The 27,303-nt window shown below is 40.9% G+C and overlaps 1 protein-coding gene and 1 long non-coding RNA gene across 2 annotated transcripts in view; one reads left to right on the forward strand and one right to left on the reverse strand.

Annotated features, from left to right (window-relative positions):
• The window catches only part of LOC121697882 (deleted in malignant brain tumors 1 protein-like), a 136,930-nt gene that overhangs the window by 23,029 nt on the left and 86,598 nt on the right, over positions 1 to 27,303 (forward strand).
• On the reverse strand, positions 13,099 to 22,350 carry LOC121697007. Its single transcript, XR_006026374.1, has 3 exons — positions 22,269 to 22,350; positions 13,954 to 13,959; positions 13,099 to 13,109 (listed from the first exon to the last, which is right to left on the reverse strand). It is a non-coding gene; the product is annotated as an uncharacterized LOC121697007 (long non-coding RNA).

The raw sequence follows: 27,303 nt of genomic DNA on the forward strand, positions 1-27,303 counted from the left end.
GTCTACATTATTGTCAGTGTTGGGGTTAACGCAACTACGCAAATCAAAACAGTGGTGTGATAATTGAGCCAGTAGAGAAATAACTGTTCAGAATTAATCTGTAGCCTTGGGTAGGCTTCTGCAGAAAACAATGTTGTTGCCGATTTAATACTATCTGGTTTTTAACAGGCTACGCAATAGAGGCTTAGACAACTATAACCCACGTTTTGGTTTCGTAAATTAATTTGCCCTACTTCTTGACTGCAATGTAGTCAATTGACTGCTTGACATGTCATTTTTATTTTTCTGTACAATAAACAATTACATCTGCTTTATGCCGCAGAATTACATTCATATTTGGCTGACTGCAGACGCGCCACTTCCCTCCCCATATTCCAAGATTAAGATAGTATGAAGTGCTTTTTGTATAGGCTACTATCATAAAAAAATAGTTCAAACGAATAGCTATTTGCAATTTGACAAAACACTGGTCCTCATTTTGCGAATGCGAGGACGATATGAGCCTGTTGCATTTAGTTAGATTTCCGAGTCACGCATAATGTTTGAAAACCACTGGCTCGTAATCACAATAATTTAACACACGACAGTTGGATAACCTACTTCATCATGTCCCCATGCCTACATTTTTGTGAGTAGCATAGAGATCGTTAAAAACAATAAAGTATGGCTCTCCGTTTGGGACATCGAAAACTTATATTTTTAATAGACTACCGTCGAAGATGCTGACTTGCAAACGCCTCGGGATAACACGTTATCTCCACTATCATCAGTCATGCCCCTTGATCAAAGTGGGGAATGAAATAAAAGTTTGATAACCACTGGCTTAACAAGTTACCTACAGTCCAGAACACAGAATCTGTTGCAATATTCTGATGATCGGCGATGATATCGGCAAATGTTTGTTTTCCAAAGTAAGAATTTCACTTCACCATGCACCTTCGACAATACCTGGCCTACCTGGTATCATTACAAACATTATTCTGTGTCCTAAAACTGGCATATTTTATGGCATTGTGTCATGTAAGTTCGTTGCAAAATCTAGAGAAATGTGTGAGGTGATCAGCGGGGGACAATTGAGACACACATTGGATTGTGTTATTACTTGAACATTCCACACTATCCACAGCTGTGGTAGGCCTATCAGGGGCAGGAGGATTACTGTCAGCGCAGGCTTTATATAAAATTCTTCAACAGAAAGCCTTGAATGTTGTCTTGTTTGTGGAGCACTTTGCTTCGCTTCTGTAATTTCGGCTTCGTTGAAAATGAGGGTTTCCCTCAATGACCCTCCGAGAATAAATAAAGGTTGAATGAATGAATGAATGCAGGCTTGCCCAAAATAAAGGCATGTGGTTTGCGCAGCCTACAGTAAATAACAGACCCGCCAGAATGTGCTTTATGATGCTTTTTTACGAGCAATATGTTTTTGGTACCCTACGCACACTGCATGTTCTTAAATAACAATTATCATCAGTAATATTCGACCATTAATTTGGGTAAATGGGTAAGCGTGACCACCTTGATTGGCTGATTGGCTGATGATTGTAACGCGGGCATGATTCCAAACACCTCCCTTACGATGATGAGTGACAGGTCTCAGAATGCGTGCGCTACACAAGGACGGAAGATGATGAATAACTGGGGCCGTAGGCTATTCACAAAGGCTTTTATCTTACTACTAGGAGTAGGCTACTCCTAAATCGCACTTAAAGATTGGAGTTTTCTCTTAAAAGTTATTCACAAAGCCTTTCAGACAAGTCCTAAACTAGGAGTGAGTCTTCGTGGCTATGGATGACGTCATTACTCATGCACGAGCTTGACTGAAGTGACCACCTTGATTGGCTGACGATTGTAACGCGGGAATTCCAAACACCTCTCTTCCGATGATGACTGACAGGTGACAGGTCGGAGAATGCGTGCGCTACACAAGTAGTGCGAAGGACGGAAGATGATTAATAACTGAATAAAAAGGCCTAGCCTAAATGAATAAAGAGTAAGGCAAAACAAATAGCTTAGTAGCCTAATGAAACATAGGCCTATGGATTGATGCAGTAGCCTACCTTTGCAACATTATTAAATTAATCTGTCACCATATCCCTAGGCTACGTTTACAAAGAGGAGAACATTTTAATTTGATTCACAATGAAACGTTACATTTCATTTACATGTTAACAATGAGTGGTTTTGGTTGTTGTTGGTGGCGTTATTGCATCCCTTTTATGAATGCAAAATTGTTCCCTCACGATTGGAAGCTCCTGTTGCGCATAGGCTATTTCAAAACATCGCAACGTAAAATGCCACAAAAAAGCTGTTTATGAATAGGTCTTAGTGAGTTAGGAGTCCTCTCGACTTAAGCTGTCCCAGACTTAGGTGCTACTTTTAGGTCTAAAATGCTTCGTGAATTACTTTTTGTGAAAAAATTAGGAGTCCTAAAGTTAGGAGTGACACGCCCATTATTTTTAGGAGTTGCTCCTAAATTTGCCAGTTAGGAGCTACTTTTAGCCTTAAAATTCTTTGTGAATATGGCCCCTGAATAAAAAGGCCTAGCCTAAATGAATCAAGGCAAAACAAATAGCCTAGTAGCCCAATGAAACATACGGATTGATGTAGTATCTTTGTAACATTATTAAATTATTCTGTTACTATGCCTACGTTTGCAAAAGAGAACATTTTAATTTGATTCACATTTACATGTTGACAATGATTAGCCTAGTTTTGGTTGTTGTTGGCGGCGTTATTGCATGTTAGTTATGCCTACAATGCAAAATTGCTTCCTCGCGATTGGAAGCTCCTGTAGCTGCATAGGATTTCAAAACCGCAGGTTTGTGAATAGGTCTGTGAGTAAGGAGTCCTCTTGACTTCTTTTAAGCTGTCAGAGGTGGGAAGGTGTGATTTTTTGGGGAAGGGCCGGATTAACTGGGCACAATTGTCTGATGGCCCCCCTTCCCCCCAGCCAACGTGAATCGGGTGGTTAGTTAATAGGCCTATCGTGAAGATTTTTCCTGCCATCTAAGGCACGAGCGCATCTGTGAGGCCAAGCCTCACCAAGTAGCTCGTTTGTTTACAACTAACATTCCATTTAATTAAACTGCTTTATAGGCTATGCCGAAATAGTTTTCAACATTTTGAATATTAGTGTCGGGTGAATTGAAATGTTCTCAAAGTAGCCTTATGGCTACTTTATGCCCCCCCCCGTCAAGCAATATAACCATACAAACGCGCTTCCTGCACTCATTGTTTCAAAAGGAGTAATTTTGGCTTTGTCAGAACTGAAGAGCTGTGGACGGCACGGCACGGTATGCCCAATGAAAATAAATTAACGCAACACAACACAACACAGACCCCGCTTCTCTCGCGTCAGTCACTGACATGAACGAAACACAGAACCCGCTTCTCTCACGGCAGTCACTGACAGTAACCTAGAATAAATGCATGGGGAAAAACACTTCCCCATGACAAAGACATCGTAAAACACTGAAAGTTAATATTTTGTCACTAGCAACATTCATCTGTCCTTTGTCAAATGTATTATGTTCCAAGTACCCTATGCGTAATTCTGCTTCATAAAGTTGAACAAATACATTTGCTTATTTCACAGAAAAATATAAATAGCCAGTCTACAGTGCAGAGTTGGTAAGTTATGGTAGGCCAACTTGCAGTGAACATACAAACAGGGGAAATGATTTCTCTTGCAGCTGAGTAGCCTCAGGTGCGCACGTAGACATAAGGCCGAACATGCAAGCGCCAATGAATCGTGCTCTCACGACAATCGCGAGGTTAAGGTTAACATCACTCCTTCAGTTCGCCTTCAAGCAAGGAAAACGATGATTTGAAGACATCTGTTTCGTTGGAAGGGCAAGGGGTAGCAACAGGACAACACAGAGACAGGCCCGATGGCAGGGCTGTTATGAGAGTATTAAAATATGGGATATTCTACGGGAAAACATTAAAACGGCAAGACAGCAGGGAAAGTTAAATTACGTGATAAACACGGAAAAAGTTGGCATGCATTGTTTCGGTCCCCGTGCACAGGGATTATTTGTCATACTATTAATCACATATGATTATTTGTGAAATTGTGCAAACAGGCGCAACACATTTGAAAATTGACACATTGACTGGTAGCATGCAAGCTCACGGGAAAGATTGATTTAAGGACGTTATCACAAAGTGTGTGGCTGTGGCGCGGGCGGAAGACAATTGGCAGGGGAGGGTCATGTCTTTTTTAACAATTCTGTCGGAGGGTCATTGAACAATTTCTAGCAGGCAAGAGAGGGTCATGCAACTTCCAACTGAAGCACTCAAAATTCCTCCGGTGGCCCCTTCAATAAATAACGATCAGTCCCTAGATTGCTGCTGGGCTATATGTCTTGGTTCTGTTAACAACTCATTGTCAAACGCATAGCCTATCTCGCGGTTGCATCCATTACAAACAAACATGCAATGTGAACGTCTGGGATTGGGGAGAGCACTAAATGCTCTACTGAATAAGCACGAAGTCAAACCTTTAAATGAAAAACACTCTTTAATAATCCAAAAAAATAAACCGCTAATGAAGTAAACTTGTGACCATCAAAAATCGTTTATCGCTCGTAACTCCGTGATACCAGGACGTAACAGGAAGGCATTTGGAATTTCGAAAACCGGAATGTTTCATTCGTCCCTGTTTCAATCGTCCCGGTTGTACCTACTCAAAACGCAGATAGAACCTTATTATTCTAAGGTAGCGAAATAGCGTTCAGCATGATTCATGCCCAATTAATTCCCCCTGAAAGTGTTCGCCTTTGTAGTTTGGTTTCGTGATAGCCTATGATAAACGGCTTATGGCCAAATATGTGAAAACGTTAAAATACAGTAGGCGATAAACCCGGAAAAAGTTGACAGTGATTTTTTCATAATCACTTTGGAGGGTCATAGAAAAATGTATTGCTGGCGAGGGAGGGTCACGTCTTTTTGGACTAATGCTCCCAAAACTCCTCCGCTAGCCCCTTAAATAAATAACGAACAGTCCCTAATGAAGTAAACTTGTGACCATCAAAAATCGTTTATCGCCTGTAACTCCGTGATAACAGGACGTAACAGGAAGGCATTTGGCTGAGCAACGGAGGTTAATACTCTATATTTTGTCCAAATGATGTCTGTCTATCATCGTTGCACTCGGAGAAAACCAGAATGTTTAATTTGTCCGGCGTCTCTACGGCTGCAAACGGGATTCATTTATTAGGGCAGGGCAGGCATATTTCTGGCTATTACATTATTTCTAAACCAGTCTGCTAAAGTCTGTAGTGAAGTCTGTGTAGGGTTTTCCAGGCTCCATTTCTTTTTACGAGACACCCTGCTCACTTGAGCCATCTACCGGTTGTTTGGGTTGTTGCAGCGTCTCACTGGAAAAATACAAATTAAAGTCACGTGATACCGCGTGATCCCACGCGCGGACCGCGAGTGAAGCTGGCCAAGTCGAAGCACTGCCCACTGTATGCACCCTTACGCAGATGGGAGAATTCTCCCTTAAGAATTTAGGCCTAGATCTTAGAACTAAACGTTTTTCAAATGTCAGCTGTATAATTCATCTTTCAGGAATGTACATTCAAGTCTAACACAGCAACCATTCCCAAAATTAAACAACAAAGAGACTTAAGAAAACTAATAATGTTGTTATATAGCCTATATTAAAATACTTAAATGTCAATAGTTTAGGCCTACACTACACGTTAGGCTACTCTATTGCTGTAATAATAATAATAATAATAATAATAATAATAATAATAATAATAAGCTTTATTTGTATAGCACCTTTCATACACAGAATGCAGCTCAAAGTGCTTTACATTTGAAGCATGTAACACAATAATAGTCAGTCAGTCATTATCAATCACTTTTCTTCATTGCTAGGGGCCGTTTATGATCCACTCAGTAACATATCAAAAATATAGAAAATGACATGTCATAAGACAGGCAGCCTTAACCCTCTTACCCCCCACAAGCACGCCATATGGCAACTGTGGCAAGGAAAAACTCCCATATTCCAGGAAGAAACCTTGAGCAGAACCTGACTTAATAGGGGGAGCCCATCTGCTTCTGGCTGGCTGCGCCCTCCAATAGCAGCAGATGTAGAATAATCTGAAAAAGTAGTCTACAGAATAAGAGGAGTTAACTAAAAGCTTTCCTGTACAGGTATGTTTTCATATCTTTTTTAAAAATATTGACTGAACTCGCCTGCTTGATGTACAGAGGCAGGGTGTTCCATAGTTTGGGGGCATAATGGATAAAAGCAGCTTCTCCACTTTGTTTGTGGAGCACTTTGGGTACGATTAAAAGATTAGAATTGGATGATCTAAGTTTCCTTTGTGGTTGAGAAGATATTAAAAGCTCAGAGATATATGAAGGTGCTATGCCATTCAGAGCTTTGTAAGTAATTAACATAACCTTAAAATCAATTCTATAGGAAATAGGGAGCCAGTGCAGTTCAGCCAACACAGGGGTGATGTGTTCTCTCTTCTTAGTCTTAGTCAAAAGTCTAGCCGCAGAGTTCTGTATGAGTGCCAATTTCTTTAGATGTTTTTTGGGAAGACCAGTAAAAAGTGCATTGCAGTAGTCTAACCTGCTAGTGATAAAGGCGTGAATTAGTTTTTCTGCATCTTGTTGAGTTAAAAAGGGCCGCACTTTGGCAATGTTTCTCAAGTGGAAATAGGCTGTCTGAGTAACTTTACTGATATGGGGCTTAAAACTTAACTCTGCATCTAAGATGACACCGAGGCTTGTTACTTTTGGTTTGACCTGGTGCGCAAAGTTCCCCAGATTACTAAGAACAGTATCTCACTTTAGTTTTGGTCCAACCAAAAGTACCTCTGTTTTGTCATCATTTAGTTTCAACATTTTTTTGCTCATCCACTGATTAATGGAGGTTAGGCATGCAGTGAGGGAGCAAAGGCCATCTGGGTTAGTTGGCTCCACAGAAATATACAATTGGGTATCATCTGCGTAGCTGTGGAAGTTTACATTATGCTGACTTATGACGTTTCCCAATGGAAGCATATATAGGGAAAATAGCAGGGGACCAAGGCAGCTCCCCTGGGCCACACCAAAAGGCAAGTCATGTTTTTCAGATACATGATCTCCTAGACTAATATAAAAATCTCTGCCAGTAATGTAGGTTTGAAACCAGTTTAGAGCATTATCAGAGAGACCCACCCACTTCGCAAGACGGTGAATTAGGATGCTATGATCAATGGTGTCAAATGCCGCACTCAAATCCAGAAGAATAAGGATTGAGACTTTGTTTGAGTCCGTAGCCAGTCTGAGATCATTGACTATTTTTACTAGAGCCGTTTCTGTGCTGTGATTTGATCTAAAACCTGATTGGAATTTTTCAAGGATACTGTTTTCGGTGAGGAAGGTATTTAACTGATTACAAACAACTTTTTCAAGTACTTTGCTCAGGAACGGTAGATTTGATATAGGCCTGTAGTTGCTCAGATTGGTATGGTCAAGATTTGACTTTTTAAGTAAAGGTTTCACAACAGCGGTTTTAAAAGCAGTTGGAAATATACCTGTTTCTAATGAGGTATTTATTACTTACTTTGTTTTTGAAGAAGTCTGCAAATTCTTCGCATCTTAGAGAGGATGCCTGACTGAGTGTATCAAAAGGTGTTTGATGCAATAGCCCATCAATGGTAGAGAACAACACCCTAGAGTTTCCACTGTTTTCAGCAATTACCTTAGAGAAGTGGTTCCTTCTCTCATTCCGAATAGCTCTATTATAATTTGCTATTTTTTCTTTTAGAATGGCACGGTGAAACTGTAACTTAGTTTTTCAACATGTTCTCTCAGCTTTTCTACATGATCTTTTTAGATCATGGATATTTTCGTTCATCCAAGGTGTCAGTTTGCTACAGGGCCTTTTTTTAGTCTTTAAGGGTGCCACTCTGTCAAGCAGAGCGCCTAATTCATGATTGAGAGCCTCTACCATTTGATCAATGGGATGATGTAAAATATCTAAATTTATGGAGTCTATAAGAGCTATGAACTGCTGTTCTGCTCTAATGTCCAAGAGTCGCGATTTGATTGCAATTTCGGGATGAATTTTTGGAGTATGTAGTACTACATTAAAAGATACACAATAATGATCAGACATATTTATATCATTTACTGATAAGTCTGTGACTTCTATCCCTCTAGAAATGACTAGATCGAGGGTGTTGCCAAGGTTGTGGGTGGGTCCTGTAACATGCTGCTTTAGCTCTAAACTGTCCAACACATTAAGGAACTTACTGGCTTTAGCATCAGTTGTCTTATGACATGAATATTAAAGTCGCCATTTACAATTATCCGATCATAGCTAGTGATGATGAGCGACATAAGTTCCGAAAACTGGTCGAGAAAGCCAGTCTATAGTTTAGGAGGGCGGTATAAGGTTAATAGAAGTACAGCTGGGTCAGCCTTCAGAGTGAGGGCAATATACTCAAAGGAAGCGAATTCGCCAAAGTTGACTCTAGTGCAACTATATTTGTTTGAGAGAATGGAGGCAATTCCACCACCTCGTTTGCCTTGTCTAATTGAGTGGAAGAAATTATATTTTGGGGGACAAGTTTCAACAAGAACAGCTTCGCTGTCTGAAGTCAGCAAGGTTTCAACAAGAAACAGAAAATCCATTTTTTTTTTACTAATAAAATCATTGATTGCAAAGATTTTGGTAGTAAGTGCACCTATATTTAGTAAACCCATGTTAGCTGAAAATGCCTCTGGCTTTTGAGGAATATGCTGAGGTATGGAAAGAATATTTGTTAGGTTTCTAGTTTTAAATTTGTCTTTTCTTTTTACTATACGTTGGGTAGAAATCAACGTTGGAATAGAACTATAAGCATAAGTCATGCTATTGCATGAAGCAGCTTGATCTATGGTAGTAGTATTGTATGTTACCCTGCAGAAAACATTCTCAGACCCATCCACATGTATAATGCCATTCGAATCAATACCTGGGGGGCGTGAATCTGTAATATTTTCTACAGAATGTCAATGCCTCAGTGTGGACGCTATGTTGTCAGAGAGTAGCCTGGCTCCATGTTGGTTTGGGTGGAGACCATCACGCTTCAGCATACTGGGCCTCTCCCAGAACAAGCCCCAGTTGTTGACATAGGGGATGTTTAGGGAAGCGCAGTAGCGTTTGAGCCAGGTGTGGAGATCGAACAGTCTGGACCATCTCTCAGCACCTTTTCTGTAGGTAGGGAGAGGCCCAGAGATGACGAAGCGTTTTTCTGTGCCCATCAGGGTGGTGATGAAAGTTTTGTAGTTTTCCTGCAGTGCTACTGACTGCTTATCTCTGATGTCGTTTGTGCCTACGTGTACGATGATGTTGTTGACCTTGGTGTGGCAGGCCAGGATGCTCGGGAGTTTCTGCTGGATGTCAAGGACCTTGGCACCAGGGAAGCAGTAGACCTTGGAGGGACCGCTACATGATGGGGGAATGCAGAGGTCTCTAACCATGGAACTGCCGATGACCAGGGTGGAGGTTGATGAGGTCCGGGGAGGAGGGGGTCGGGGGGGCGCCGACTTTGAGGAAGGACCAGGATGGTTGTCTCGGGGCAGGAGGGGCTCCTCATCCTCGGTCAGAATGGCGTAGCGATTTTCCAGTCGTATAGGTTGGGCTGGGCCTGAGTGCCATCCGGACCGTCTGCCGTGCTTGTGATGCTTGCTTCTACGCCATGGCTCAGGCTGGTGTGGAGTGGAGCACAGGGACAGAAGTTGCATTAGTGCATGGCATGGTTAAAGTATTGGAGGACAGAGTGAAATCAGGGCATCTGGCATTAGTGTGTGTAAGAGAGGTAACGTTACTTACGGAGAGAATGGTATCGAGGAATTGTTCATCCTTCTCAATCTGATGGAGGGTCGCTATTCTGGCTTCGAGTTCCACTATCTTTTCGCTGAGAAGGACGCATGAGTCGCAGCCTGGTGCACATCTGAGGGGAGGCATCGTGTCGCGGCGAGGGCTCGTCGGTGTCAACTTTCTTTTAAACGTTTGTTTGCTAGTTGGCTAGCAACAGCGATATCGTGCAGTTCCTTGATAACTCGAACACAGGTAGCGGGTAAGTAATCTGAGAAAATCTCACTTTTATATTGAGTCACTAGTTTTGAGAGACATAAGAAGGAATTTGATGCTTTTTTCTTCCAGATAGCGTTTCCTTGGCCCGGTATTATTTGCAGCCCTTGATGCTGGCTTAACGTTTCACGTTAACGTTTGACAGAAAAGTTTGGCGATAAAGGTTATAGAGTCCGATAATCCAAAGCCTCGAGCGACAACAGTTTATGCAACAGTTTGTTCACGAGATATAATCGGTAGCCAGTAAATCCGTAGAAAGTAGATGGTAACAAGGAGATTTAAGATAGATAAGTTTGGAAGTTTAGGTAGTTACATACGGAGCACGCCGTGATCCTGATCCTGCCTAAGGAATCTCAAAGAGTTGTGCCACTGACGGAGACTGACGGATGTAGCATGTATTGTAGCCTTTACATAAACACTTCTGCCAAATGAATAAATGTAATATTAGCCTACCAAAACCATAGGCCTACTCGTAGAAACAAAATAATTAAGATGGAGTTTAAAACCTTGATGAACTAATGTTAATATAGCTATTGAAATTAAAGGAGAATTCCGGTGTGATATTGACCTAAAGTGTATCAAAACATGATACCGAATGTGAACGTATGTCTCATAGCCCATCTCGGCTTGTCCCCTGCACTCCAAAATCTGGCGCTAGTTAGCCGATGCTACCAACATCTTTTTCAATAGTGGTGCTTCGGCATCGGGCTAGCCATGCAAATAAATCACTGTTTTACACCCATTTACGAGGCTCAATGTATCTCCACACTTCATTGGTAGACTTCCTAGGGCCCTGACATTTAAAACGAGACATTGAGAACTTTGAAAAAGCACTGGTAGTTTACTTACAAGACGATTTATACAGACAGTATCTTCACGAAGTTTAACGTTTGCAGCCATCTTTAGTCACGATAAGTCGAGCAACGAGTAAGAATGAACAGGTATGATAAGGGATCAGATTCCAAAAATAATTCAGTGGAAATGCATGGATTCCAGTTTCTTCCAGTAGCAGCAACTGGAATCCATGCATTTCCACTGAATTATTTTTGGAATCTGATCCCTTATCATAGCTGTTCATTCTTACTCGTTGCTCGACTTATCGTGACTAAATTCAAGATGGCTGCAAACGTTAAACTTCGTGAAGATACTGTCTGTATAAATCGTCTTGTAAGTAAACTACCAGTGCTTTTTCAAAGTTCTCAATGTCTCGTTTTAAATGTCAGGGCCCTAGGAAGTCTACTAATGAAGTGTGGAGATACATTGAGCCTCGTAAATGGGTGTAAAACAGTGATTTATTTGCATGGCTAGCCCGATGCCGAAGCACCACTACTGAAAAAGTTGTTGGTAGCATCGGCTAACTAGCGCCAGATTTTGGAGTGCAGGGGACAAGTCGAGATGGGCTATGAGACATACGTTCACACTCGGTATCATGTTTCAATACACTTTAGGTCAATATCACACCGGAATTCTCCTTTAACGGGAAAGATTATGAAAACATTTTGAAACATGGACTCAAAAAAAAAACAAGAACTTTTCAAACAAATCCAAACGCTGAGTAATGGAAAAAGTAAAGTTTCAAACCAGTTAGATGATTCTGCGTACATTCTTTTAAATTCTTTGACCATCACTAATATGGCATAATCTCATAAAGTAAAATCCATCCATGCAAACCAAAGAATCCGAATCTGCAAACACTCAAACACTATTGTTCATTTTGAATCACTAGGCTAGATCTAAATCATGCCCATCTCAATCTGCATGTTCTCAATGGACACTCTTCACAGACACGTTCTTCTTTAACAAATATGCCTAGAAGCCTTTTCTTACAGGTCGCAAACTCCGCCTATGACTTCAACATTCAACAATACTTTGTCACTTACTCTGAAATAAAACATTCTGAATATCAGAATTAATTAAATATTAAATGTAAGAACTTAGAGGTTGTAAGCTAGCCCTTTGAAAGTCAACTATCACATCAAATCATTCACTATTTGCAGCAAAAGTTTCAATATAAGATTGCTACAGAAAATTAGATCAATCCAATAACAAAAACAAACACAACTAGATGTACCGCATAGCGATACAAAATATGATAGCCGCTCAGTCCTGTACATCCGTTCCGCGAAAATAAATCACACTTCAATTTGTCTCCATCCCCCACTCTTGAAACTTTTGTGTATGCTTGTTTGGCATGCCTGAGTGTGTGTGTGCGGCTGCACAGAGAGTAGTCTACTGGTGCTGAAAAGGTGAATAGATTGTAGAAGAGCCAAAGAAGAAGAAGTTATAAAACCTTTAACATCTCTAAACAATCACAAGTAGGGCAGTTCATCACAGTTCATCCATTGCAAGTGGATTGATGAAAGGTCACTTACACATTGTATTTGGGAAAAGCAAAAGGTATCAGCATAATGTTATTTATTTATTTATTTATTTATTTATTTATTTAGAAACAAAAACATCTCTGTCAGTTCCATGCCGTTTTCAGCTATCAAAAACAAAGGTCATTTTTGGATGGATGGATTTTTTGTGAATGTTTCTTCTTCTACATAAGATTTTAGTCATCTTTAGTTCATGTAATACTTTATTGTCAATGCACAAATTAAGTAACAGTAGTCTGAAACGAAATGCTGTTTTACATCTAGTGGTGCAAATAACTGACATGTCCAAATGGGCCTTGATGAAATGCGTCGCTAGACTGTTCATACACATTTTAACGGGCCAAAGTTGAAGAGCTGTTGTCCGTTATTGATCGTGCAAATATAGGCTGATTCATGTTCCCTTGCATTGTGTAACTGAGGTCCATGGCTAGTCTGGCTTTCACCAGACCAACCTCAATCTTTTAAGAAATCAAAAAATAAATAGCGGGCAGATTAGGCTGGGTTCACCAAGCCTAGTCCATAGGCACCCGATATTGTTCACGCTCTGGCTATTCTAAATGCAAAAATGCATCAGGGAGTTATGACAAAACTGTAACTACCACACTAGATCCTAATAGAAAGCTGTTAGCTTCCCTAAGCTACAGGTAGGCTTATAAGGTAGGCCTATTTACAACATATATTGTCAATAGGCTATGCTGGCGACACAAATAAAATCTCCTTTGGAAACCAATGGCTTACGCCTTACAGTATCAAGCGGACTTAAACTGCCATATCGTGGCGAAAAGTTGTAATAAAATTCACGCAGCTCCATGAGTCAAGGAAAGCGCGAATGAAGTAGCCACTTCTAAATGGGACCCACTACACAGTAGCTTATGGTGTGTTGCTAAAGCAGCCATAATGAAATGAAGGTGTCATTGTTTGGATACTTCACACACACGTGCTTTTTAATTTCACAGACTACAACTACCAAGCTGGAATCAAAGCACATCGATTCCCCTCTCACACCCTGCACGCACTTAAAACAAAATAAACAGGCGTCTCAGTCTCACGCATGTATAGGCAAAACTGTATCAGACCGGTGTAACGTTGGTAAATCTTCCATTGCACAGAATGATTTTTGTAGCACATGCAACAAATGACAGTCGAAAGATACAATTACAGTGCTGCTATCAATTTGCTTGGTATAACCGCATTTATAGTTTTCTACAAATGCAATCAATCAAACTGGCCTCCATCACTCAACCAACGCTAACGGTAACATTATAGGTCCTTATTGATATTATAAGATTAACGTACCTGCAGTAAAAAACAAGCATGTCCGATAAACATCCTCAGATTTATTTCGGCTTCAAGAAGAAATGGGAATTACATTTCATGTGAACATCATCCTATCCTTATTAGACGTTCTCTGCGGTAAACTTTAGTCCTTGTAGGAAGCGTCCATTGTTATTCCAACCCACGTTTAACTTCCAACAAAATTACGTCTCACTGCAACGATGCGCCATCTAGTGGACAAACGACTACTTATCGCCAATACTGGAAATGCAGCCATGATGATGATGATGAATATATATTTTGGCTTTCTTTTAATCCTACTGAATTTGTAATTATGTATCGGCCGTTCTAATACCGATAGTATGTGGGTGCCTGTGTGTGTGTGCATGTGTATATGTGTGCACCGCCATCTACAGGCCAATGAGTGTACAGTCACTAAATGTACACATAATCTATTTTTTTTAAGACCCCCCCCATGGATGAAATTCTACAATACAAATAAAATTTGGTGCAGTTCTGAACATCTTAACTGAAGATAGGGGCGATTAAAGCAGAATAATATTGCATTTTCATTTTTTACCGGGGGGGTGCAAATCACAAATGAGTGATTATGGGCCAGATTGATGTGGGCCCTTGAGACCAACATACCATAAAAGATTCTTCATCCTCGGTGCCACGCTTCAGGTAGTTATTTAGGAAAAACTGCTTTTTTTGCGGTTCGGGGGGCCCAGCACGGGGGGGGAGTGGACCCCGGGGACGAAACAAAATTTTTCCGTAAAAGTCTAGTGGGGCTACATACCCACCAAATTTCATGTGTCCCGGTGGTTCGGTAGCTTTCATGTGTCCTGGTGGTTCGGTAGCTTCGCTAGCGGCGGTCATAATAAAATTAGTAGGCTAAACAAATTTCAGTTCAGATTTATTGCGTCCAAGAGTCTATTGCTGAAAGAAAGAAGTCCTATTGTTCTACTTTTCTGGACTTCTACAATTTATTCTATTCAGTATCCACCATGAACTTAATATTTTCAGTTCAATTTGTCGATATAAAGATCACAGAAAAATATATCAAACCAATGTTCTATATAGTATGTTGATTAGGTGGGAGCCTATTGCAAACCTAGATGTAAACTAACAAGAACAAAAACACTCTTGTCATTAAGCCTACTTTAAAAACTGTTTATTATTGAACTTTTGGACTCTATAGAATGATGTCAAAAGAACAACATTCAAAAGAAACTGCACACTACATTCAATGGTGGCAGCACCTGTGAAAAACAATTACAAACAAACTTCAATTAGACTACTTCAGCATAAAATGACCAACTCAGTAAAAGTTCGAATTATACAATTGTGTTTTAGAACTTATACATTATAATAATAAACATGACAAATATAAGGACTGTTCACAAACTTACCACACACTACAATCTTCCAACTCATTCGTGGGACAATCAGCCAAACCAAGAAATGTGCACGAGGTGTATTTCTGCGTCCCTTTGCGTGACTTTGCATTGCATAAACCATGTCGCACATAATGAGAGGGGACTTTTCACTTGCAATTTTAAAGTTAAAGTCAAAAGTGACAGTATGTTATAAATATCATGGAATATATTGTGTAATATGTAAGCCTACACATTTAGAATATTTTAATGAATACAATGGCTGCAACATTATATATTTGACAGTTAAGTTAAAATAATCTATTTGATGTAATGCTAGAATGTTGAATACCTAAATGTCTCATGTTGAGAAAAGCCTTTGTAATCAACAGTACTGTTTATATATAGGCCTACTGTGAACTAGAAAGTCTCTGGTTTCAGCTACCATTTGGTCTGTTCTCACCACCCTGCAGAGAGCTTAACTCAGTCCTGGGCCTCTCTTGGACCACAGGATAATACCTGAAGTCTAACTTTGCCAAAGGGGAAATTATAATCTGCTTGTTTATCATTTTTAAGGTCTCCATGTGAGAAATGTATTGTCAGTTGAACACTAAAGTTTGAACGGATGGCCAACATTGAAAGTTGGACAGCCAATGCAACTCTCATGTTGTAGCATATTGTGCCCTCTCTTTTCATATTGATGCTTTATATTAAAAATAATCAAGTATAGATTGTTCATGTAAAAAGAAGTTTAATATGACTTGACTTGATGCGTACTTATTGCAATGAAAAGAAAAACAAAATATTGTAAGTAATGAACACAACACTGTATGTATAATATGTATAATATGTGTTTATTTCAACAAACCAATATCTTAAACATAAAATGGAAATAAAAAACTTAAATGTAAATTAAAAAAAAAATCAAAAGGAATATCAAAAAATATGTATGCATGTATGTAATGATGTATTTAAGAGGCTATGGACAATAATTTGAAGGGATCTGTTGGTTCCAAATGTGTTATGTGTTTGTCTGCGTTGTAAGTGATAGTGATTTTGGTGAGGTCTAAGAGGTGCTCTTCTAAATCTTGTGTGTGGCCGTGTCGGTGATGGTAAGTGTATTGTTGTTGATGATGATGTTGCCGGTGTATTTTCAAGTCAAGTCAAGTCAAGTTTATTTATATAGCACATTTCATACACAGAGGTCATTCAATGTGCTTTACATAAACAAAACCAAACGATAATAACAAATAAAAGCATAGAAGGGCAATATAGTCAAAGAATAGTTAAAAGGTAAAGATCATAATAAAAAGAAAACATAAAACACAAGGTAAAATCATTTAAAAATAAAGAATAATTAGTAAGCAAAAACAAAGGCAAAAGTAGTAAAAAAAGTAATAAAAGACAAAGTAGAATAATTATCGAGGCAGATTCAGAATTTGTAACTCGGCACAGTTAGCAGAAAGCGTCTGAGAACAGTTTGGTCTTAAGTCTAGATTTAAAACTGGCTACAGTTGGGGCCTTTTTAATGTCATCCGAAAGTTGGTTCCACAGCTGAGCCGCATAGCAGCTAAAAGCTGCTTCACCATGTTTAGCTCTAACTGTAGGTTTTACTAGCAGGTTTTTCACCTGGGACCTGAGAGGACGAGAAGGTGTGTACTGCTGAAGCATGTCTGACAAGTATTTAGGTCCTGCTCCATTTACTGATTTATAAACAAGCAATAGTGCTTTAAAGTCAATTCTGTGACTTACTGGAAGCCAGTGCAAGGACTTAAGAATTGGAGTAATGTGGTCAGTTCTTTTAGTTTTTGTTAGAGTCCTAGCTGCTGCATTTTGTATCACCTGAAGCTGTTTAATAGTCTTTTTAGGAAGGCCTGTGAACAGTCCATTGCAACCCTGCTGGAGATAAATGCATGAATGAGTTTTTCTAAGTCATGTTTTGACATCAGCCCTCTGAGTTTGACAATATTTTTGAGGTGGTAAAAAGCTGATTTAGTTATCGCTTTCATGTGGCTGTTGAAATTTAGATCACTGTCAATTAATACACCAAGATTTTTAACAGTATCCTTTGCCTTCAACCCTTTTGTGTCAAGGAGAGTGGCAACCCTAAGTCTTTCCTCATTTTTACCAAATATAATTACTTCAGTTTTTTCTTTGTTCAGCTGAAGAAAATTTTGAGACATCCAGGTGTTGATTTGTTCTATACACTGACACATAGATTCAAGAGGACCATAGTTGTTTGGTGATAGAGCTAAGTAAATTTGTGTGTCATCTGCATAGCTATGATATGAAATCAAATTATTTTGAATGATTTGTCCAAGTGGGAGCATATAGAGGTTGAATAATAGTGGCCCCAAGATCGACCCCTGGGGAACACCACAGGTCAAGGACGTTGGTGTTGAGGTACAGTTTCCGATGGCAACAAAGAAGCTCCTTTCTTGTAGATATGATTTTAGCCAGCTGATAACTATGCCTGTAAATCCAACCCAGTGTTCTAGTCTGTGTAGTAAAATATTGTGATCAACAGTGTCAAATGCTGCACTAAGGTCCAGTAGCACTAGGACTGATGTTTTACCTGAATCTGTGTTGAGGCGTATGTCATTGGAAACTTTAATGAGAGCTGTTTCAGTGCTGTGATTTGCCCGAAAACCAGACTGAAAGTAATCAAAATACCCATTTGATGTTAGGAAGGTGGTTAATTGATTAAAGACTACTACTATTTTCTTATGTAAGATTATGAAGGAAAGAGAAAGTGACATGATTGGCAGCGGTGTCTGTTGTATGTAAATCAGTCTGTGTTGTGTTGCAGTGTGGGCAATATGTTTTTACTTGTATGTGTATGCCGGTTATTTTGTCTTCTATTGTCTGTGTGGTTGCTGGGATAATGTGTGGTGGCATGTTTGCAATCGTATGTGTTTCTGTAATGGTTGATGTGGTTGTCAGTGTTAAATTTGTTTGTGCATTGTGTTTGCGTGTTGACAAATCAGTGAAAGTGTATGTATTGTGCAGAGTGATTAGTGCTATCTGTGATTCCCATATGTGTAGTTAAATTAAATCAGTTGTGTCAACCAAAGTGCATTTCAATAGTGTTTTTTGTGCCCCATACACCGTGACCGTTTCAGTGTCACCCATGTGAAGTATTTGGCCTTGTAGTTTTGGGATCTGATGAGACCAAGAAACAAAAGGTAGATTTAGTACTTTACATATATGAAATACAATTGGTTCAATTGGTTGCATGGATTTGAACATAGTTTAAAAGGCAATGCAAACTGCTAGACTGATGTAGTTATAATCACATTTCTATTCAGTTCAATTTATGCAATTATGGATGTGCTTTAAGTAACTGTGTGTGTGTGTGTGTGTGTGTTTGTGTTGATATTTTATGTGATTTGATATAGATAAACTGTCTATTTGTTGGGTATTTACTCAAAGTTAGCATGCAAATCAAGTAGAGATGGGGTTCTTCTCATTATACCAAGTGCAATGCCAGTCACAGGGTTCGTACACCTATTCCAAGATCAAATTCAAGCACTTTCAAGGTCAATTTTCAAGCTTTTCCAGCACTTTACAGCGGTGGCAAATGACATTATACGAATATACTAACTCAAAATGATTTTCACTTTTTTATCATTTAAAGATGGTTTTAACAGACAAAATTGTGTTTCTTAATAGCAGGAAAAGAAATTAAAGGAAAACTTAAAAATGTGTCACTTGTCTGGAAGTAGACTTTGCTTGCTATCTAACTGGCTGAGTCAATATACCAAAAAAAAAAAAAAAAACATTAAAAAAAGAAAAGAAAATAATCACCCAACAAATAACTATTCTTTGCTGAATATGTGAACTCAAACTAATGTTAAGGCTGCTCTTTCATGACAGTCAAGACTGATTATGTCTCTTTCTTGCCTACAACGGCATGCAGACAGGCCTACATTTGTTATCATGAGCTACCAACCAGTAGGCTAGCAATGCGGAGATGTGACGTTGGGTGACGTAAAGATGACTGAGTTGTCATATAATTGGATAAATTTATGTAGGGTGCTATATTTTGGGTTCATTTCAATACATGGGATGGTTTAAATTCATGTGCAGATTTAATAATTAAAAAGGTTAAAATGTTTAAAAATGTTTTTAATGCAATTTACAAGCTCTAGTAAAATTCCTATGACTAATGCTTTTGTTTTCTACAATTTTGTATTTCATTTCTGTTTGTAAAGTTTGCCGAATTATTTTACTAATTCCTGATTGGTCGAGGATAATGACCCATGAACTGTTGCGCAATCGGAAGGAGAGCGAGAAAGTGTTCAGTTCGTTGGAGGATGAAGAAGACAGTCTACCCGATTGTTTCTCCCTGTTAGCATATGCAAAACCAAAACTTTTCCAGGCTATGGAAGCCAAGTGTTCGGCTAGGACACTTAATGAAGCAGCGGACTTTAGTGATGTGCTTCGGGACACTTTTCCTTTGTTTTATTTGAGAAGTTTAAAGTTAGACCGTCGTGAATACTGCACGCGACAAGCGCGAGACCACGCTCGGTTCCAAGACAGTGAAGAGGGTTGGTTACAGCGTTGGTGGGCTACCTGGGAACTGTGTTAGAATCATCCTGATCGCCGGAGAAGTTGGGGTTTCGTTTGGACAAGACGGCCGAGATCAACGACACGGTCGGGACCAGGAGATTCGGTGCTGCGGGAGTCTATGCAGGAGGCGAGTGCTGAGGGACGAGCCACGACAGGTCCACGCTTCAGCTGCGTGATCACGCAGTGAGCACGTGAACACTCTACTCTTCACTTCTCTGCAGCGATCAGGTACAGAGTCAGTTTCTTTTTATGTTGCTCATCGAGTGAAGCGGCCAGTGTTTAATTTCCAGGCCCCAACGCACCCAAGCGACGTTCAGGCCTGCAACGGGGTACTTTTCTGGGTCATTTAGTTTAGATTTAAAGCCGGCATAGCTTTGGATATTTACTAGTGACTTTGGTGACTTTGCATTTGAACTGAATGTTTGCTATTGCATTTACAGTGACATGAAGGGACACTGAAGTGGGTTTACATTTTCAACTTTAATGGGTAACTTTGGAAGTTTAAAGGAGAACTTTGAATTTTAGGTTTTTGTGCTAAGACGCATTCATTGTGAGTGTACATTGCTATAAGAGCATAGTGAGTTTAATTTAAGCTTTGTGCCCACTCTTTTGAGTGTGTATTTTGGTTTATTTAAAACAAAGACAACAAGGATATTTAATTTATTAATACATGTAATTTCATTTAACAATAATTTTTTATAGTAAATATTAAAAAGAAAATTTTTTGGTAATTCATTATTTCATTGTGATAGTCTTACAGGGTTAAAAAGATTAAAAGGGTGTATTTACAGAATATTCACAAGGTAACTCATAACCAACCAATCAAAACTACTGCTGTTTTATCACCAAAACTGATAAGAACTCAGGGCGCCCCATATTTGAGTGTTTCACATGTTTCTAGGTGTCTTGCCAGTAATTTAGGCAAGGGGGTGCTACATAAAATGGAGGCACCGCTGGGATGGTTATGAGAATTTTCTGAAGTATTTTATTTGTCCTAGTGTATTTTTGAACATTTTATTGAAATTTAGATTTTTTTTTATTTTCAGTCATGGCTGATAGTAAGTTGCAGGCAGAGCTTATTGAGTGGTGTGGCACTGAAACTATTGATGTTACTCACGCCATACTAGTGGTGGGGGTGGGGAAAGATCTCGAAGTGGCCAAAATTGAAGAAGAGCTACACACAGTCCGATGCTGGGGTCGAGTGAGAGTAAGGGGAACCAAGCCCTACAGTGATGGCGATGGCGTACTAGTTCTCTGTGAATGCAAAGAAGTCATTGATCCAAGAGTAGTTCCTCCTGAAGTCCGACCCAATGATGGCGCTGTTTGGAAGATCATAACCCATGCCCAGCAACCCACTCCTCAAGCTCCTGCTGAGGATTTTTCAGCCAAGTTGCAACGTTTTCTAATGTCAGAAGGAAAGACCCTTGCCGATATTCAAAGCTTGTCTTCCACTGATGAGTCAGTCTTGCGCGCCATGGTCGATGTGGTCAGCCGTACTACCAAAAGTCAAGCTGAGAGCCATGGATACCGCTGACTGCGGATCTTCTCAGGAATCACTCCCACCCCGGCTGGGGAGGAATCTCTAGAATATTGGCTAGAACAGGCAACATTAATGGTTCAAGAGAGTGAATTCACTGAACAAGATAAGAGGCGACGAATTCTGGAGTGCTTGAGAGGCCCTGCTCTCGAAATCGTCAAGTCACTGCGCCTCAGTAAGCAAGGAGCCACAGCACAGGAGTTTCTTGATGCGTTGAACAGTGCGTTTGGTTCCGCTGAGTCTGCTGAAGACCTGTACTTTTCTTTCCGGCTCATACAGCAGAAGTCTGGTGAGAAGCTGTCAGACTATGTTTGCCGAATTGAACCTTTTCTGGCCAAAGTGGTGAAGAAAGGAGGGGTCTCAGCTAGTGATAAAGACAAAGTGCATGTTGAACAGCTGCTTCGTGGTGCAATTGACTCAGACTTGACGCTGCGACAGCTAAGCTTGAAAGAGAGATGCAGTAAACCCCCCAACTTTCTTGACTTACTGTCTGAGATCAGAGCAGAAGAAGAATACCAGCAAACACGAAGGAAGGTCAATGCACGTATTCGGAATGTTGCTGCTTGTAATGACTCAGTCGACGATGATGTGAGCATAGAAGTGCTAAAGGCTGATTTTAAAGCTTTGAAAACTCAAGTGTTTGAGATGAGTAAGAGTTCAGCAAATGAAGGAGTCAGTGCTCATGCATCTATGCCAAGTCCAAGTCACTCAGGCTATGACAAGTCAGAAGCTGCTGCTTTACGAAAGAAAGTTAGAAGATTAGGCAGAAAGTTGAAGTCCAAAGGAGGGAATGCAACTGAGCCTTCGGCTACAGTAGCCCCTGTCGGAACTAAAAGCCAAAGTCAAGGTTCTAGGCAAACACAAAGTCCTGGAGGTGGTGAGCACTTCTGTTACAGATGTGGAGAAGATGGCCCATATCGCCACCCAGTGCTCATCTGCTGAAAATGAGAAGAGTCATTAAGAGACTCATATCGTCGCTTAACAAAGCTAAAGGCAAGATGTCGAACGATGGCAATCCAAACAGTGAGACCACCAACTGTTTCCACCTTCTACAGTGCAAGTGAGAGTGAACGGTAACCCCTGTACAGCCATACTGGATAGTGGGTCCCAAGTAACCATCATTTTCCAGAAATTCTATGAGAAGCACTTGTCCGATATACCCATACAACCAGTGTCTGGCTTAGCCATTTGGGGTTAAGTGATACAAGTTATCCCTACTCAGGATACATTGTAGTTGACATGCAGTTTCCAAAGGAGCTAACTAGAAAGTCAGACACTGTCAGTGTTGGCATTGATTTGCCCTGGGCCTAACACACCAGATCAGGTCCCAGTGATCCTAGGCCCAAACGCTAACTTGTTCCACAGACTCGCTGACCTGTGTGGTCACCCAAAGAGTGAGGCTTTAGCCCGTGCCCTGAAAGTCGGCAACACTGGACAGAGGAGAGAACTGGTGCTGCCTAAAGCCAATGACATGAACACTGAAGATTCTGTGGGTTTAGTGAAGTTCATGGGCCCTGACGACTTGAGACTTACCCCTCAAGAGAGTCGCTGTGTACCATGTCAACTGGACCTCAGCCAGCCTGCACCTAAAGGCATAATCGTGGTGGAGACGAGTGAAACTGTGCCATTACCTCACAGTGTGATGTTCCAGCCTGTAGTTGCTCCCGCTTCTGCCATTGACCCCGACTGCTTCTCTCTGTTGATTCAGAACGAAACCAAGAAAGAGATTACTATACCTCGAGGCACTCCCCCAGGTACAGTTCATTCAGCTGATTTGGCCAGTCCTATAGTGAAAAGTCAGAACACTGAAGAACTGGATCCAAATTTGATAGACTTTGGAGATTCTCCTATCCCCAATGAATGGAAAGACAGACTTAGGAGAGAACTGTCATCGTCGCAATGTGTTCTCACTCCGTGAATGGGAAGTTGGCTTAGCCAAAGGTGTTGAGCACAACATTTGTCTAACTGATCTGTCCTTTTCGTGAAAGATCCAGACGCCTGGCACCTGCGGACATGGAGGACGTGTGTAAGCATCTCCAAGAGCTGTTCGACGCTGGAGTGATACAGGAGTCTAGGAGTCCATATGCTTCGCCTATCGTGGTAGCACGAAAGAAGAATGGAAACGTGCATATGTGCATCGACTATAGGACTCTGAATAGTAAGACGATACCTGACCAATACTCCACACCACGCATCGATGACGCATTGGATTGTTTAGCAGGAAGTCGATGGTTCTCTGTCTTAGACCTTCGTAGCGGTTACTACCAAATCACAATGGCGGAAGACAAAGACAAGACAAGTATTTGGACAAATGCCAGTTCTGTCAGCCCAGAGTTCAGTATGTTGGCCATATCGTCTCTGCTGATGGGATTGCAACAGATCCAGCTAAGGTTGAAGCTGTAACCCAGTGGCCACAGCCTACTGACCTAAAGTCACTGAGGTCATTCCTCGGCTTCTGTGGTTATTACCGCAGATTTGTGACAAACTACTCCTCCATTGTTAAGCCCTTGACAGACCTAACCAAAGGGAAAAAACCTACTGTCGCGAAAGATCAACAGTACTACAAGGAGGCTGAAACTTTTGGCTCACGATGGACTGATGCATGCACAAAAGCTTTCCGTGAGATCGTCAGACGCCTTACCAACGCGCCTGTGTTAGCGTTTGCAGATCCTAACAAGCGTTATGTGCTGCACATCGACGCAAGTCTGAAAGGTTTGGGAGCAGTCTTAAACCAGGTTCATCCTGAAGGTCTCCGTCCTGTCGCATTCGCCAGCAGAGAATTGACTGCTGCGGAGCGAAAGTATCACATCCACCAGCTTGAGTTTCTAGCACTCAAGTGGGCCGTGGTAGACAAATTCCACGATTACCTATATGGTGTGAAATTCACGGTAATGACTGACAATAACCCGCTCACATATGTGCTGACAACTGTGACCAGTTGTGATGAGTTTCCCAGATGGCTTGCCTCACTAGCTACTTATGACTTCGAAGTCAAATATCGGCCTGGAAAGGTGAACATTGACGCTGATTTACTCTCACGCAACTGGTCTGATGTTGACGCAAAGCCCTGGAAGAAACTGTGTCAGGGTGATGTGAAAACACTTTGCAGTCAAGTGCGTGCACAAGATGTGTGTGTGGCTGAAAGACTAGGAGTTCCTACAGAAGGCATTCCTGAGTTCTATTCTTTTGCAACTCCCCTGAATGTTGAGCAACTAGAACAGTTCACCCATGACGACTTGCAAAGAGCTCAGCTCAAAGACCCTGTCCTCAAAGTAGCAAGAGAGGCCTTGAAAACAGGCCACTGGCCTTCTAACACTGCTGATACAGATGTGTCATTTCTGAAGCATGAGGGTACAAAACTGAGAATAAAAGATGGATTACTCTACCGAGTGACAACCAAAGCTTCTGGTAAAGAACACCGCCAGTTGCTGCTACCCAAAGAATTCAGAATGCGGGTGTGCCGAGCTTTGCATCATGATATGGGACACTTGGGAGTAGAGAGAACTCTAGAACTGATAAGAGCAAGGTTCTATTGGCCGAAGATGAGTCAGGTTGTTGAGACATACATAGGCAACTGTGGGAAGTGTGTCACGTGGAAGAGTCCATGTCCACGAGCCGCTCCATTACAGCAGATTACTTCCACAGGACCCATGGAGCTTGTATATATCGATTTTCTCTCTCTAGAGCCAGACTCAAGTGGAGTTGCCAACATTCTCGTGGTGACCGATCATTTCAGTCGCTATGCGCAAGCATACCCAACTAAGGATCAACGAGCAGTCACTGTCGCCAAGGTATTGGTCGAGAAATTCTTCGTTCACTATGGTCTTCCAGCTCGAATTCATTCGGACCAAGGCCGTCACTTCGAGAGTCGGTTGAGCCAGGAATTACTGAGGACCTTGGGAATCCGTAAGTCACGGACGACACCCCATCATCCCCAGGGCGACCCACAACCAGAGCGCTTTAACAGAACACTGTTATCTATGCTGGGAACCTTGAGAGATACTCACAAGCGCCAATGGAGTCGTCATGTGAGTCAGTTAGTACACGCATACAACAGTACCAAGAATGATGCCACAGGGTATTCACCCTACTACATTATGTTTGGCAGAGAGGCCAGATTGCCGATCGATGTATGCTTAGGTACTGATGGTCAAGAACCAGTCAGTCATTCACGTTATGTGGAAGATCTCAAGAGAGACTTGAAGAGTGCTTACGAGTTAGCTACCAAGTCTGCAACTCAAGTTCATTTGAGGAACAAGAAGTTCATTTGAGGAACAAGAAGAACTATGAGCGAGTCCTACGCAACCAAGTATTAGCCAAGGGTGATCGAGTACTCTTGAACTTGGGGTTGAAGGGGAAACATAAATTGCAGAGTAGGTGGAACTCTTTACCCTACGTGATGGTGGAAAAGCTCCCTGATTTGCCTGTCTACATGGTGAAACCTGAGAGTGGGATGGGGAAGCTGAGAACTATTCAGAGACAACATTTTGCCAATTGGAAGTTTGGTGAGAATTTCTGAGAAGTCAGATGTTCAAGAACAAACCACAAGGCCTTTGACTAGGAGTCAGAGAAAGTCAGTGACACATCAATCACATGCTAAGAGGTTTCAAGGCAATGCAGGTTATCTGCTGAATGAGGAATCTAGAGGCTGATATTCATAGTCAGAGCCAATGTTCAGATGGAGGTCAGAACCTGAATATCTTGAAGATCCTGTCTCTGAAAGAGATCATGAGAGTGAAGTACAGAACACTGCTGATGAGCAAGACAGTGTGTCTGATCATGATGAAGAGAAGGTATGTGATATGATGTCAGGAGCCATTGTAGACTCTAGTGATGGTGAGATCGATGCGGCCGATGATGTAGAAACGCCTGCTGAATCAACAGGTAGTGCAGAGCCTGAAAGACATTCTCCCGTGAGAGTGACTGAGGAAGCCCAACCTCAGAGAACTTCCCCTAGACGTGAGAAGAGGTCTATTAAGCCTGTTATCAGACTAACTTATGATGAGGCAGGGAAGCCTAAAGATCAGCCGTTGACTATAGTGCATAGGGGTGTAGTCATAAAGATTGGTTAAGGGAGTTTTATTTCATTTTCCTGTGTCATTTAGGTTTATGTTTTCATTCATGTTCATGGGAACTAGGTTTCATAGGGACATGTAAACCATTTAAGTGGGGGAGAGTGTAGCCCTGTGCTATATTTTGGGTTCATTTCAATACATGGGATGGTTTCAATTCATGTGCAGATTTAATAATTAAAAAGGTTAAAATGTTTAAAAATGTTTTTAATGAGGAGGTCAGCTGGAATGTGAGCACGGCAAGGAGAGGTGCCTAGAGATGTCACAGGTGGGCTAGTTGAAACTTTCAACTTCTGTTCGCAAAAGATGTTGAGATTAGTGTAGCAACGTAGCATTGGTGGTTTTGTTTAAATGTTGTTAAAGTTAGCGATATGAGACAGAAATATAGACACAACGAGTTAATTTGATGAATAGGTTACGTGCTGTACTTGGTCTAGATCGGCAAAAGGTGAAGCAAATACACAGACCTTATCAGTATAGCAAAGGCTAATGTGAATAACCTAAAGAGTTAAATGTCTCCTAAACTGGGCTGTGCAAAACGTTTAACTCTTTAATTATTCACATTTAACTCTTTAATTATTCACATTAGCCTTTGCTATACTGATCTTTGCTGTACTGATCTTGCTCAGAGACAAAATCAGTGTTGATTGACATGTCTTTAAGAAACGTTCAGTGACCTGATCTGAAGTAGCCTGTGCCTATAGGGTAGGCTACAATTTAACATGTAGTGTGAACACTATTCACACAACACAACTTTATTGGTTGGTTAAACAAACTAACTAGCACAATGCCACAATCTGTAAGTAACCTAGGCTGCAGGATAACACTTGTTATGAAACAGTGTGGCCTCCACAACACACCCACCCCCCTCTCCCCCATTATAAACAATAAAATCAATTGCACCATATTGCTAATGTTATACACCATTTGAAAGCTTGGACACTTGGGAATCCATATATGACAACCTTTTTCATGTACAATCTGTATAGTGCTTTACATT

The sequence above is a fragment of the Alosa sapidissima genome, chromosome 22 (assembly GCF_018492685.1).
Source record: "Alosa sapidissima isolate fAloSap1 chromosome 22, fAloSap1.pri, whole genome shotgun sequence".
Taxonomy (NCBI): Eukaryota; Metazoa; Chordata; class Actinopteri; order Clupeiformes; family Clupeidae; genus Alosa; species Alosa sapidissima.